The 13269-nt window shown below is 38.6% G+C and overlaps 1 long non-coding RNA gene across 1 annotated transcript in view; it reads right to left on the reverse strand.

Moving 5' to 3' along the window:
• LOC148128274 (uncharacterized) overlaps window positions 1-13269 on the reverse strand; it is a 66282-nt gene that overhangs the window by 26084 nt on the left and 26929 nt on the right. The window lies entirely within an intron of this gene.

Raw genomic sequence — 13269 nt, forward strand, 5'->3', positions numbered from 1 at the left:
ACTCTAGAAACTAATAACCCAAAAATTACTCCAGCTTTCCGCAACCTAGCATTTTATGAATGTATTGGGACAGCATGTGGTAATCCATGGATAGTATCAGTTATAATCCCAGCATGTTAGGACAGCACCAAATTGGTGAACCTCAACTAGACTCTCTTAATATAATTTTGTAAAATTTATAACTAAATGGTTCAGAAATTGTGAAATCCTAGGCTCAAAACTTGCTTAGTGACTGAGTGAGGTCAAGATATAAAATGGAATTTGGATACAGAAGTTAATTTTGCTAAATAGTTCCATCTTTTACATTTTTAAATGGCATAAAAAATTAACATTTTCTTTAAAACTACTTTGAAATGCATTGCTATAATTTAAAATAGCCCAAAATACAGAAAATTATAGGAAGAAAAGGGTTGAAAGTAATAGAAGATGTAGAATCAGCCCTATGAACTCGCTTCAAAGCAGAGTCAGGCCTTTAAATATACTTTCAATGTAATTAATTCTTTTTAAAAAATAGTTCCTGATATTTTAGGACCTACGTAGCTGTTGAAGTATCTTAACAATGAAATCCAGTACAAAATGAACTTCATTGAAAAGAAGAGTCCGTCAGTCAAATATTTATTAGTCAAAGAACAGTACAATTAATACTCAGAGTATCTAGTCAGAAAATCTCGAATAAAACAACAGCAAACAACAAATAAAATCTATGTTGAAGTCATAATTGGCAGCCTATCAATTGAATGTAAAAGCACAGGCTAAGCCAGTGATGACTAATCTTTTCCACATTGCATGCAAAAATTGTGCGTGCGCGCGTGATTCCCCTCGCCCCCTGTGCATGTTTGACCCCCCCCTGCATGCCACATGCCTCTGTGCATGTGCATGCATCTCCCACACACGTCTCCGCCCACACATGCGCGGCAGATACCCGACAATCAGCTGGCTGGCAGGGGGCTCTTCCGGGCGACCTTTCACGTGCCAGCAGAAGTTGCTCTACATGCCACTTCCGGCATGCATGTCATAGGTTTGCCATCACGGGCCTCAGCTATAATGTAATATTAGTCCTTAAATTGTGAAGGCCTATAATTAGTTACTAAAATATAATAGTGTGATAATATCAAAAGATTTACTGCATTATTTTTTAAAATGGTTGTAATACTGTAGATTGCTCATTGGGTTCCAGCGAATCTTTCATGCTACTGCACAGAATCTAGTTATTTGTGCTGTAACTACAATCTGTTCATTTTTAAGCAACCACTGAAGATAAGCAGTGTCACAATGGCCAAGATATCTATTACTGGGAAAATAAATTTTGCTCAAATGACACTATAAAAAAAAAGAGCAATGGAGAAGCATTATTGTGTCAGTCAGAATTTTTCACCTCTCTGGAATCACGGGGATTTGAAAAGAAGAGAAAAATCTATGAAAAAAAGTCAATAAAATTAGGAGGAAATAACAGATAAAATATATACAGGTGATGGAATGAACATCTGCCTAAACTAAAGGCTTCAATTATCGCACAAGACATCACCAAAGAGTGGGGGTTAATCTGAATCTTTGAGATTTTCATCATTGGATGTAGCCGTTGAGAAGGCCATTTCCCTCCACCAATCATTTCCCTGCAGAAGTTGGGGGTTCCCTATTGAATCTTGAAGAAAGTTGGCAAGGGATGATAATGAATGACCAAATAATGCTGGCACAAGAAAAATGCCTCAACAAGATATCCTAAGCAAGCGATTACTCTTCCCTTTAGCCACCTCCTTGCCTTTTTTTCCCTTGAGCAATATCCATGCAGAACCTGGAGACATAAATCAGCTGAATCTGCCGTTCATCACCTCCTTGCTCCTTCTGCAAGATCATGTTCTTGGCATACACAAATAAACTGGCCTTCACAAGAAAGAAGAAAGTAACTGCAGCAGTAGCTTATCAGAACTAGTTGTGATGATAACTTCAGCAGTTATGCTAAATCCCACTTAAGGTAATATATGTTTTGGAGGAAGTGTTTGCATGTTTACACGGCAGATATGCCAGTTTGTCTAGTAGTAGATGTTCCTGGTTGTAGTATCATTTCATATGTGGTTAAGAGTCCATGGATAGTGTAGCTTTTTTGCGGTAAAATATCAGATGGAACATTAGCCTGTTTTTGTCCATTGTTGCTTCAATAAAAATATTTTGGGAACCACAGACTGAAAAGTACAGCTGTAGAAAAAAAAAACAGCACTATTGGATCAAATCTCTTTATGTAACTGAGCTAGAATTGACTAATGCATGCCAGATTCTAATCCAGCAGAACATGAGAAGAATGTGAACTTTCTAAAGAACAACCAAATTTTCCAAAAGACTCATGAGAAGAATTGTAATAGAAAAAAGGATGGAATGACCTTACTTGCACCAAAAAAAATAGATGGGAAAATATTGTTCCTGGAGAATGTCTGCACAGCTCATTACAATAATGGAGACTCTGTACTGTAAATGATTCTAAATATGCTGAAAAAGTAAGGCATGATCAAGATTGTCAAGATCCTGTCTAAGAGGATTTGGATACTCATAAAGCAATTGTTTCCAATCTGGCATCCTTTAGTTGTGTCAAAATGGCAATTTCCAGAATTGCGTTGTACTCTAACCTTTGGAATTGTAGTTGCAAGTCTTCTGGAAGAAGGTTAATTTAAAGATACCATAGAACAGGGGTGTTAAACTCAAGGCTCGCGGGCTGGATGCATCATGCGCTGGCCACCCCCATTCAGTTTAGTGAAGGGGGGAAACTCATGATACGTCATGTGACAACAACATGATGACATGAGTTTGACACACACACACCCCATAGAATAAGAATTCCAGCCACTCACTCTATACCATTAATACTCTACAAATCTATAAAAACCACTAAAATGACTTGAGATTCTTTTTGCCCATCACACTATCCAAGGTGGTGGTAGCTTTACTGTTTGGTAGTTTAGTTCCCAGTAGCTTCTGCCAGCATGGCCAATTACTCTCCAAAAATAGCTGAAAGGCACTATTAATATTTACAATGAATGAAAATGTTTTATAGGGCTTATTGCAACAATGAAAAAGCCATCCCTCTGGAAGCCATATACATAATTTGTCAAGCCCAACATTGTTTATTAATCACTTGGTTGTTGTTGTTTTTTAAAGCAAGAACTACTGTACACTTTAGCAATAGAAAAAAGTGGGCAAGCTATTTTCAAGGGAGACAAGTCCAAAAATGTACTGCTTCCACTTGCCAAATCACTGTAAACTCCTTCCTGACACTCTTACATCTTTATCTAGGAAATGATTTTCTAATGTAAAACTATGAAACATTTTGGCTACAGAAAAGATAAGTGCAAATAAAAGTACTTGCAAACCAGATGGGATGAGCTAAAATAACATTTTCTATCAAAAACAGCAACTAAGAAAATTTGAAGAATGATAATTTGACAATAGATACACTGCTTGTGAGGGAAGAGATTGTACACTGCAAATCTAATCTTTCCTTTTTCATTCTTGGATTGACCGTAACTTTACTTTGTTTATAAACTTTGTACAGTATAAATCATGCGCCATGCCAGACAACTAACTGACTCATCCAATAGAGTTTGAAATGTAGGGATTAGGGGATTTTTTTTCTCCTATGTGACTGCAGACATCTGCATTCCTTTCTACTTCGTGTCTGTTTCGTTTATATTAAAGAATCTTTCCACCCTAACAAATTCTTCCTCCCCTTCCAACAGATGCCAAGATGAGAGTCAGAAGCCATGGATCCTATGTAGCTAGGGAAGTCAACCACATAGGTATCTTCTGAGGGACAAAACAATCAGTAACAACTAACCATGTCTGTGAAATTATACAGAACAAAGTACCACTTGTGCTTGTGCACAAGTTTGAGAAAATTCACTTGTGAAAACTGCCAACTCTTTTGAGACGCTTTTGAGTGGAGGGGGCAGAATAGCCATGACTCCTGACCAAAGAATTCCAGGAAATGCTACTTGTGTAACTTGGGAGACTCTTGGTTTGAGATAGTTTGAAGAGACAGAATTTAAGTATATATTCCAGACCACAATACAGTTAATTTAAAAAGAAAAACAAAACGTTGCTCATCTGTTTTGTTTTTGATAGTACACCTGCATAACTGACTGCCCATTTTTTCTAGAATTTGCATGCCATCCTCATAGAACAAAGTATATTCAGGCTGGAGGGGAAGGGGTACAGGATGGAAAAATGCAAATAGGGTGATGAAAGAAGGAATATTGTGGATATTGATCCTTCTTTTTTTCCCATGCCCTTTTTTCACCATTTCCAATAACAAAAAATGCATTTCAGGCAACATATAAATAAAGCTAAAAATTAATACATTTATTAGAATATTATTTTGACTGGGACTGCTGTTGATTTGTTTTAATTAGCCCAATAACCAGAGAACTTTTGAGATAATACATGTTGTTTAAAACTGTTTGTTTGTTTAGAAAATATATATGCTGCCTGGTACTTAACAGCTCTGGACACCTTATAAAATAAAGTAAAAGTATCTATTAAAATCATCATCATCACTACTGTGGAAAAGCAAAAGTCTAGTTCATTGATATTGCAATACCAGGTGATAGACGAATTGAGGAGAAACAGCTAGAAAAAAATAACAAAATATCGTAATTTGCAAATTGAAGTTGAGTGATTATGGAGGAAGAAATCAACAGTTGTATCAATAGTAATAGGAGTCCTTGGAGCAATATCCAAAGGGCTGCCTAGATACATGGAAATTTTGAATTTATTAGACCTAAATATTCTGACTTTCCAAAAACAAAAGCCACCCTACTCAGAACTGCCTGTATACTCAGATGCTACCTTAACAGTTCTTAGGTCTTTGGTTAGGACTTGAAGTGTTAAGTTTTTACCAGTTTCAGACTGTTAATCAAATTGAAAATTAAATCTTGAATAATAATAATCTATACTTCTTCTTCTGTCTTCTTCTTTCTATCTTCTTCTTTCTTCTATCTTCTTTTTTTTTTTTTGGCTATATGTATGTATGTTCCAGTATAACTCTGGAACACCTCAAGCAATTTCAACCAAACTTGGTACACAGATGACTTACCCTCTAGAAACAAATACTGTGGGGGTAAAACATCCCTAACACCCCTTGGGGTGGGGGTGGGGATGCCTTAAAATGGCTTCTGCCATGGTAACAGCTTCACAGGGCTCCCTCTTGTGGAGGAATAGAAGAATTGTGCAACAGACAGTACAGTGGCATGAGTCCCGACTACAGAATTTTCCTGTCTAATACAGGATTGGAATAAATAAATACCTGGGCAATGCCGAGTTATCAGCTAGTAATAATATAAAATATGTGAATAAGAATAGATCAATGATATTAAATAGTCTAGGAAAGGATGTACTATATGTCCACTCCTTATCTGTAAAAAAGGAAAAGCCAACTTTGACTCCAGTAGTGATTTATTTCATAATAAAAGTCCTGCCGGGGAGTGGGCCATGTCTAACTAGTTCTGCATGCCAAAGATATACATGGCAGGACCTGCAATAGGTGTTTCATTCATGATGTGTGAGGGTAGATGGATTATACAGTTCTTATTTTTTATTTATTTATTTATTTGTCAATTGCTTACAAGATAATAGGTATAAGTAAAAACATAGTTATGAATACATGGACACATATAAGAAAAAAATAAAAAAATATAAAAGAAACAATAGGGCAGGGACAGCAGGCACATTGATGTGCTTATGCATGCCCCCTACAGACCTCTTAGGAAAGGGGTGAGGTCAATAGCAGACAGTCTAAGGTTAAAGTTTTTGGGGTTTGGGGAAAAAAACACAGAGTCAGGTAGAGTATTCCAGACAGTGACCACTCTGTTGCTGAAGTCTTATTTCCTGCAATCAAGTTTGGTGCAATTAACCTTGAGTTTGTATCTATTGTTTGCTCTTGTGTTGTTATGGTTGAAGCTGAAGTATTCATTGACTGGTTGGACATTGCAATGTATGATTTTATATACTATACTTAGATCAAACTGAAGACGGCATAGTCCTAGGTTTTCTAGGTCTAGAATTTTGAGTTTGGTGGCATAAGGTATTCTGCAACGAATAGAGGAGTGGAGAACTCTTCTTATGAAATATTTCTAGATTTTCTCAACTGTGTTAATATCAGATACGTAATGTGGGTTCCAGACTGATGAGCTGTATTCGAGCATTGGTCTAGCAAATGTTTTGTATGCTCTAGTTATTAGTGTAATATTCCCAGAGAAAAACCTACATAAGATTAGGTTAACAACTCTTAACACCTTTTTGGCTCTGTAGTTACAGTGGGCTCTAGCACTTAGATCATTTGAGATGAGTACTCTAAGATCCTTGACAGAGTTTGGATCATCAACAAGGTCTTGACTATTCAGCCTGTATTTTATTTTCTGATTTTTTTTTGCCAATACGTTTTTATGTATTTTTATGTATTTATGTTTATTTAACATACATGGACGAGCAATATATATTAACATTTCATCTGGATTAGGAAAACACAATAAAATATAAATGTTAAAAAGATCTATATTCAAATAATGTCTAGGATTTCTAACCATTGAAGTACAGCATTGTTTATATTTTTTAAAAAATCAGATACTGGACCAGTATATGCTCTGTTTATAGTTAGTTAGTCATTGTGTGTTCTACAGTTTGACGTGGGACCCCACAGTCCTATATAGTCCTATATAGTTCATTGCCCAGTTCCTGGTGGGCATGGCCATGGTGGGCGGGGCCTACTGGCACTTCTGGGAGGGCTGGTTTTTTGCCTTCTCCGGGATCTGGAGGCTTCCTTCGGGCCCCTGGGAGGGCAAAAACATCCTCCTCTGGGGTCCGAGGCTCTCACAAAGCTGAAAACAGGCTCAATTCTAGACTTCCAGAAGGCCCATTTTTCGTCCTCCCAGAGCCTCCGGGTGGACCCTGCACTTTCCTGCATCCAAAACGGGTGGTGTGGAGACTCCTAGGAGAGGCAGGGTGGGCAGGGCCAGCTGGTCAGTTCAACTACTGGTTCAGCAAAACAGATGTAAATTAACATCTGGTTTGCCCAAACTGGTCCGAACCGGCTGAATCCCATCCCTGATATTGTCTTATAATAAAGTACTTCAACTGAGTTGAGAAGGCCATCAGAATCCAGTGAAGATGTTTCAGTAACAGATTGTGAGAATGGGAACTTAAGATAGCTCTTTTTCTCATTTTTGTTGTCACATTCAATTTCCAAACCAATTTCAATGGTTACCCCCATATCAGTAGTGGTATGCTACCGGTTCAGCCCGGTTCGGCCGGACTGGTAGCAAAAATTCCTACTGATTCAGCCAAACCAGTAGCAAAAAAAGCCTCCTATTATCAGTGGAGAGAAGAAAAAAAAGCCCCTGGTGATCAGCAGAGAGGAGAAAGAAGATAAAAGTGCAGGATCAGCCCTCCCACCCACCCCTGTGCTTTTCTTTTTTGTCCTCTCAGCTGATTGGCATTGCAGGCCTCAACTGGTGTGTGGAAGGCTGTGCGTCCACATTAGGTGTGTGCGCATGCGCACAATCACCAAACTGGTAGTGGAACAGGTAGGATTCCACTGCTGCCCCATATAGAATATATTACAATAATTTCAGCTTGAGCTTACCAACACACAAATCACCAAAACTCAAGTCGCTCTTCTCCAGAATGGAAACTGAAAAAGGTGATGTAGCAATGAACTAGTGGCTGTAGCTTCTCCCACATTTCAATTATCTGGTGTGCTATTTGTATATTTTCTTTTAGAAACACTCCTTCAAAAAGTGGTCGCAACACTGTAATTGGATGTCAGTTCCATTCTTTACTTGCTCCAATGAAAGTTAAAGTGATACCCTGGTTAAATATATTAAACTATGGCCTGAGAAACCTAGTTTCAAATCTAGCTTCAGTCATGGAAACTAACAGGTGAGTTGGGTGAGGGTCTCTCTCTCTCTCTCTCTCTCTCTCTCTCTCTCTCTCTCTCTCTCTCTCTCTCTCTCTCCAACCTATTCAGCAGAGTTGTGAAGATAAAATTGGAGTAAGGCATGCCCCTTTAAATAATCTTGAGCTCATGAAGAATTCTGTTAGAGAGAAACTAAATAAATAAACAAATGGAAGAGAGACCATATATAAACAAACAGAAGAGTAGGCTGGATGAAAGTGTTCTCAACTTTTTTTTTTTCAATAATCCATTTATCTTTAAAAATATCCAGATGGTTTTAATGAAATGAAATTACTTGTTTGCAAAAAAGAAAAAAATAAAGATGGCATACCTATTATTCCTTGGATGTGTTTGGGGAAATGGGGGCAGGGGGGAGTGAATGCCTTTACGTTTATTTTAATATTTTTGATTGATTCCATTCCAAAAAGTTTTCATCATAGTTTAACGTGAGTCTAGGGGCAAATCTTGTTCAATCAATATGCTTCTTTCACACATTCCCCATTACCTGGTGACATTTGGCATGTACTCAAAAAGTTTTTTGCTTTTCGTGCAAAAATTATGCTTAAAGTGGATTTCCAGTTTGTGACGATAGTCCTCTTCTACAGAGCATTTGGACAAGATATAATTGGGACAGGAAGAGATTTATGTCAACAGTTTTAGTTCAGGATATTGCAATAATTGAAAAATATTCTTGTACTGAGATATTCTTGGAGGAACATTTATAAAGTAGGTAAATAAAAGCAACCTGCTATATTAAGCAAAAGAGAACCTCGTGCAAAATAATGGCCAATCTGATAAATCTGTAAATACCCTATATACCATCTAGAACTAATCCTTGAGTAAATTTAGAAGAGGGGGAAGACAGCAGATATTTCTGCAGATGGTTTTACCTAATAAAAATGTATCTGAACTAAGAGAGCTTTGCAAAAGTAAGCTAGGCTAATTTTAAGAAATAAAGCTTTCAACTGAGAGTGAATAAGGGACATAATCTGAAACCTTTAAAATGTATTTATTTATTAAATTCATATGCCACCCATCTTACTATTCAAAGCAATTCTGTATATCAAAATATATGCAAGAGAGCTGTCTAAGCAGATGGAAATTCCCTTCTTTTTCCTCACTCTTCCTCACATAACCAGAGAAACATGTTCCTGCTTCCTTTTGTTCCTGGATGCCTTGGAGACGATTTGTTGTAACATTTCACATTGTCAGGAAGCAGAGACAATGATGGGTACACCCATAATGCTTAACTATTGTAAAAGGTTATTTGGCTTATTTATGAATTCTATGAAATCATCCGCTGCAAACTTGTTTTATGGCTTAGCATTCTGGCTAAACCAAAACTGAAGAATCACAACAATGAATAATTGTAATATTTAGAATAGGATAGAATAGAATAGAATAGAATAGAATAGAATAGAATAGAATAGAATAGAATAGAATAGAATAGAATTCTTTATTGGCCAAGTGCGATTGGACACACAAGGAATTTGTCTTGGTGCATATGCTCTCAATTTACATAAACACTATAAGTGATAAATCATGATCATCGTCATAATAAAAAATACATTCATCATAAATCATAAGATACAACACTTAGTGTTAGTCATTGAATACTAAACAAGCAAATATTTATACTAAATAAGGATAAGTATATACTAAATAAGGATACTAAACAAGCATTGTTCACTCAAAGTCTGGTAAGTTAAAACAGAGAGACAAATCATACATGCACAGATAACGTATAGACTGGCAACATCTTTTTTTCCCTTTTAGCTCACATTGCTCTTCCGAATGATTGAAAATGTCCCCTCTCTCCCCCTCCCCCTAAATATGAGACAAATGTTGAATCCAGCAGGTTGTTTTCTATGTTCTTATGTCTTTTTATTGAGTTGGGGTTCTTAATTTATTTTTCCACAGGAGCAATTATCCAAACATACTCCATCTCTTTACTCCAATAGATCTGCCATGAACTTCCAATGTGTTGCAGCTTCTAGTCTAATGGCCACCAAGAGAAAATTTATTATCCCTTATGACTGTTTTTTTTAACGATAGTCTTTTACAACAGAGAAAAGAAATAAGTCATCACAACAAATAGCTTTCCTCTTTTATGCCTCCTGTGAAAAACATGGGGCCAAAATGTCACAACAAAAAGACATTCAAGCCAAATATTATATCTTCAATTTTTTTACCCAGCATCACAGAACAGCATTTTCTGTGTGTGTGTGTGTGTGTGTGTGTGTGTGTGTGTGTGTGTGTAAAAAACGGTGCCTTGACCTTGATGGCAGGGTTAATATCAGCCTGACATTGTTAAATTCCTCCCTTACCTCCAGGCAGCTCATCACAATGTTGAAATTCAGCCACAGTAGAAAAGCCTGAGAAACAAGATAGGCTGCAATGGGATGCTGTCTAGGGAAAAACCCATCCCTTCTAAGGTAAAGGGCATAACTCACTCTTGAAATGTGAATCATAGATAAAAAAGAAAGTAGTTTTAAAGAAATCGTGTGACTTTTTCAGAATATGTTCTAAATATGATGTTGTGTTTCAAATTCTTTGCACGTTACTTTCTGTTAGCCCCCAGATAATCTTCCCTCCTTTCTCCCTGGATATAGAAGTATTATCCTTATGAAAACAAGAGATGGTGAAGATCTGCATTTGATTAATGTGATGCTTGAGTTGAGAATAGAGACTAGAGTTTTGTGACGGTTCTCCTCCTTTCTCTGTGGTCGGTTCCAGTTGATGTTGGGAAGGGACGGGAGGCAAATTAAGCCCAAAGTGTGGAGTGCCTCCTTGCTTAGATCTTTTATTGTTTCTCTTCAATATCTACATCAGACTACTGGGAAAGGCAGCATGGAATGCGGAATCTTCAGTATGCTGATGATAACCAGTTATACATATTCCATGCCATAGTAACCTTATCCAGTATTGGCAAGAATGCATGGGACCACAAGGTCTGGATAGGGAAGAACCAGCTTTGATTCAAATCGAACTCTTGGCTCTGGGTGTTTGGCCAGGTGAGGTGTCATCTTTGTTTCTTTCTGGAATAGCATTCCCATTGAACAGAGCTATTGTGCAACTTAGGGGTCCTCCTGGTCTTTTAGCTCTTGCTGGAGGAGAAGTGGCAGCCATAGCTAGGGGGACCTTTACAGATATTCATTTGTGCAGATAGTGCAGCCTTTCCCAGACTTACAGTTACTCCACACCCTACTCATGTCTATTGGATTACTGCAACTCACTCTAAATGGAGCTGCCCTTAGAGGCCATGAACTTTTCATTGTGGTTGTTGCTCTGCTTACATGCTTGTGGCCATATCTTGACTTTTTTCCATGTGGTCATACCTGAAGGTTTACACCTGTCCTTTCTTTCTTTCATACTGTATCCAAAAATACCATACAGTGATCTGCTGTAATGCCCTTCCATCTTCTGAGTGGTTGGGGAGACAGGCTTTAAAACTACTCCTAAAACTAAAATGTTACGGTATCTCTGGACACCTGCATAACTAGATAGAAGCATTCCTGTCACACAGACAACAAATGGTCAAAATTGGGAGCGTCCTATCAAATTCTGTACCTGTCAACAGTGGTGTCCCCCAAGGCAGTGTTCTAGGACCAACTCTTTTCATACTATACATGAATGACCTCTGTGATCATATCAAGAACAACTGCGTTCTCTTCGCTGATGATGTAAAGCTATTCAACACCACAGACAATACTGCTACCCTTCAAAAAGACCTTGACTATATATCAGAATGGTCAAACAAATGGCAACTTCAAATCTCAACAAATAAATGCTCTTACATATTGGCAAAAAAATCAGAAAATAAAATACAGGCTGAATAGTCAAGACCTTGTTGATGATCCAAACTCTGTCAAGGATCTTGGACTACTCATCTCAAATGATCTAAGTGCTAGAGCCCACTGTAACTACAGAGCCAAAAAGGCGTTGTGGAAAGGGAACTTCATGAGGACAGTGGTGACACCCAAGCAGGAAAAGCCCAAAGGGAACATCAGGCCAGCTATAAAACAAACTTGCATAGGAAAAGAGATTTAATAAAAGGTATTGAAAGAAGCCCCCTAGACAAAAGCCAAGTAATTAAGAAAGCTAGGGAAACAAAAAAAAGAAATCCCTTACAAACAACAGGTCATGCCAAATCAGCAAAACAAATAGACAAAAGACACGAAATAAATTCCATAGCAGACAGGAGATTGCCACCAAACAAATATAAGAAAACATTAGGATGAAACTGATAATCCAATCAAACCACCCCGCAGAGTTTACCCTCTGGCGGAAATGAAGACAACCCCCTGACAGGATTTAAAACATTAAGAAATACAAACATAAGCACTCACACACAAAAGGAGAAAAGGTATAAAAATCAGGAGTTTATTATACAAAGATGGCTAGCCCCAGGAACGCAGACTTCTTGCTATCTCTTGCCTTCCTGAAAATTAAAGGAACCCGCTTCCAAGCAGTTGTCTCTGTCTGTGTCCTTGCACTGGAGCCCTCCCAGCAGGAAAATCGAATCCTCAAAAGAAAGGCATTTTCCAGCCTTTCAACAATTGGCGACCACGAAGGTTTTCCAGCCAACCCTGCCACCGGACCGGGCCCGCAGATCCAAACCCAGCCGGCATGGACCTTCTTTGTCCAGGGAAAACATCCACGGACCCAGCCTGGAAGGCATAAGGGTAGTAAAGGGAGTCCTTGGGCTTTTCTGCTCAACAGCTGCTTGAAAGCAGGTGAGTACCACTTCAAATTTATAATCTTACTAGGGAGGGGAGTGGAAGCGTGAGTGTACCAGGTGTGTGATTGTGGGTTTTCTCTGCTGAAACAGTGGGACCTCACCTCCTCTGTGATTGCCAGCCGCACCCCAGCCAGCTGCTAGCTCCAACAAGCTGTGACCGGCTGGATTTGGGAACGCAAGGGGTAATCACAGAGTGCGAGTCCTTCTGAAAGATGCAAGAAAAACCGAGTGGGCTGAGAAAGGAACTGTTGTTGGGAAATAAATAGAAAGCAGAATAAATAGTCCCAGTGCATCCCGCAAGTAAAGCCCTGTGCATTTAGAAGGGGCCCGTACCGGCTGCTGGCAAACAAAATTGGAAATAGTTTGCCTTACAAAGCAGAGCAGGTCCTTCCAGATCCCCACCTTTAAGGGAGATCTGAAAACTGACGGCGGAGTGTAGGAAGGGGCCCGTACCGGGCTGCTAGGGGGCAGACGGTCCTCCAAGATCCCCGTTTTTTAGGGGGGGTCTTAAAACTGACGGCGGAGTTTCCCTACGAGAAAGGAGCCCGTACTCCGTGTGTAGGGAAACCGGAGTCCTTTCCAGACCTTTTTT

This window comes from Pseudonaja textilis, chromosome 1 (genome assembly GCF_049901715.1).
Source record: "Pseudonaja textilis isolate UNSWEBS1 chromosome 1, rPseTex1.2, whole genome shotgun sequence".
In the NCBI taxonomy this organism is placed as follows: domain Eukaryota; kingdom Metazoa; phylum Chordata; class Lepidosauria; order Squamata; family Elapidae; genus Pseudonaja; species Pseudonaja textilis.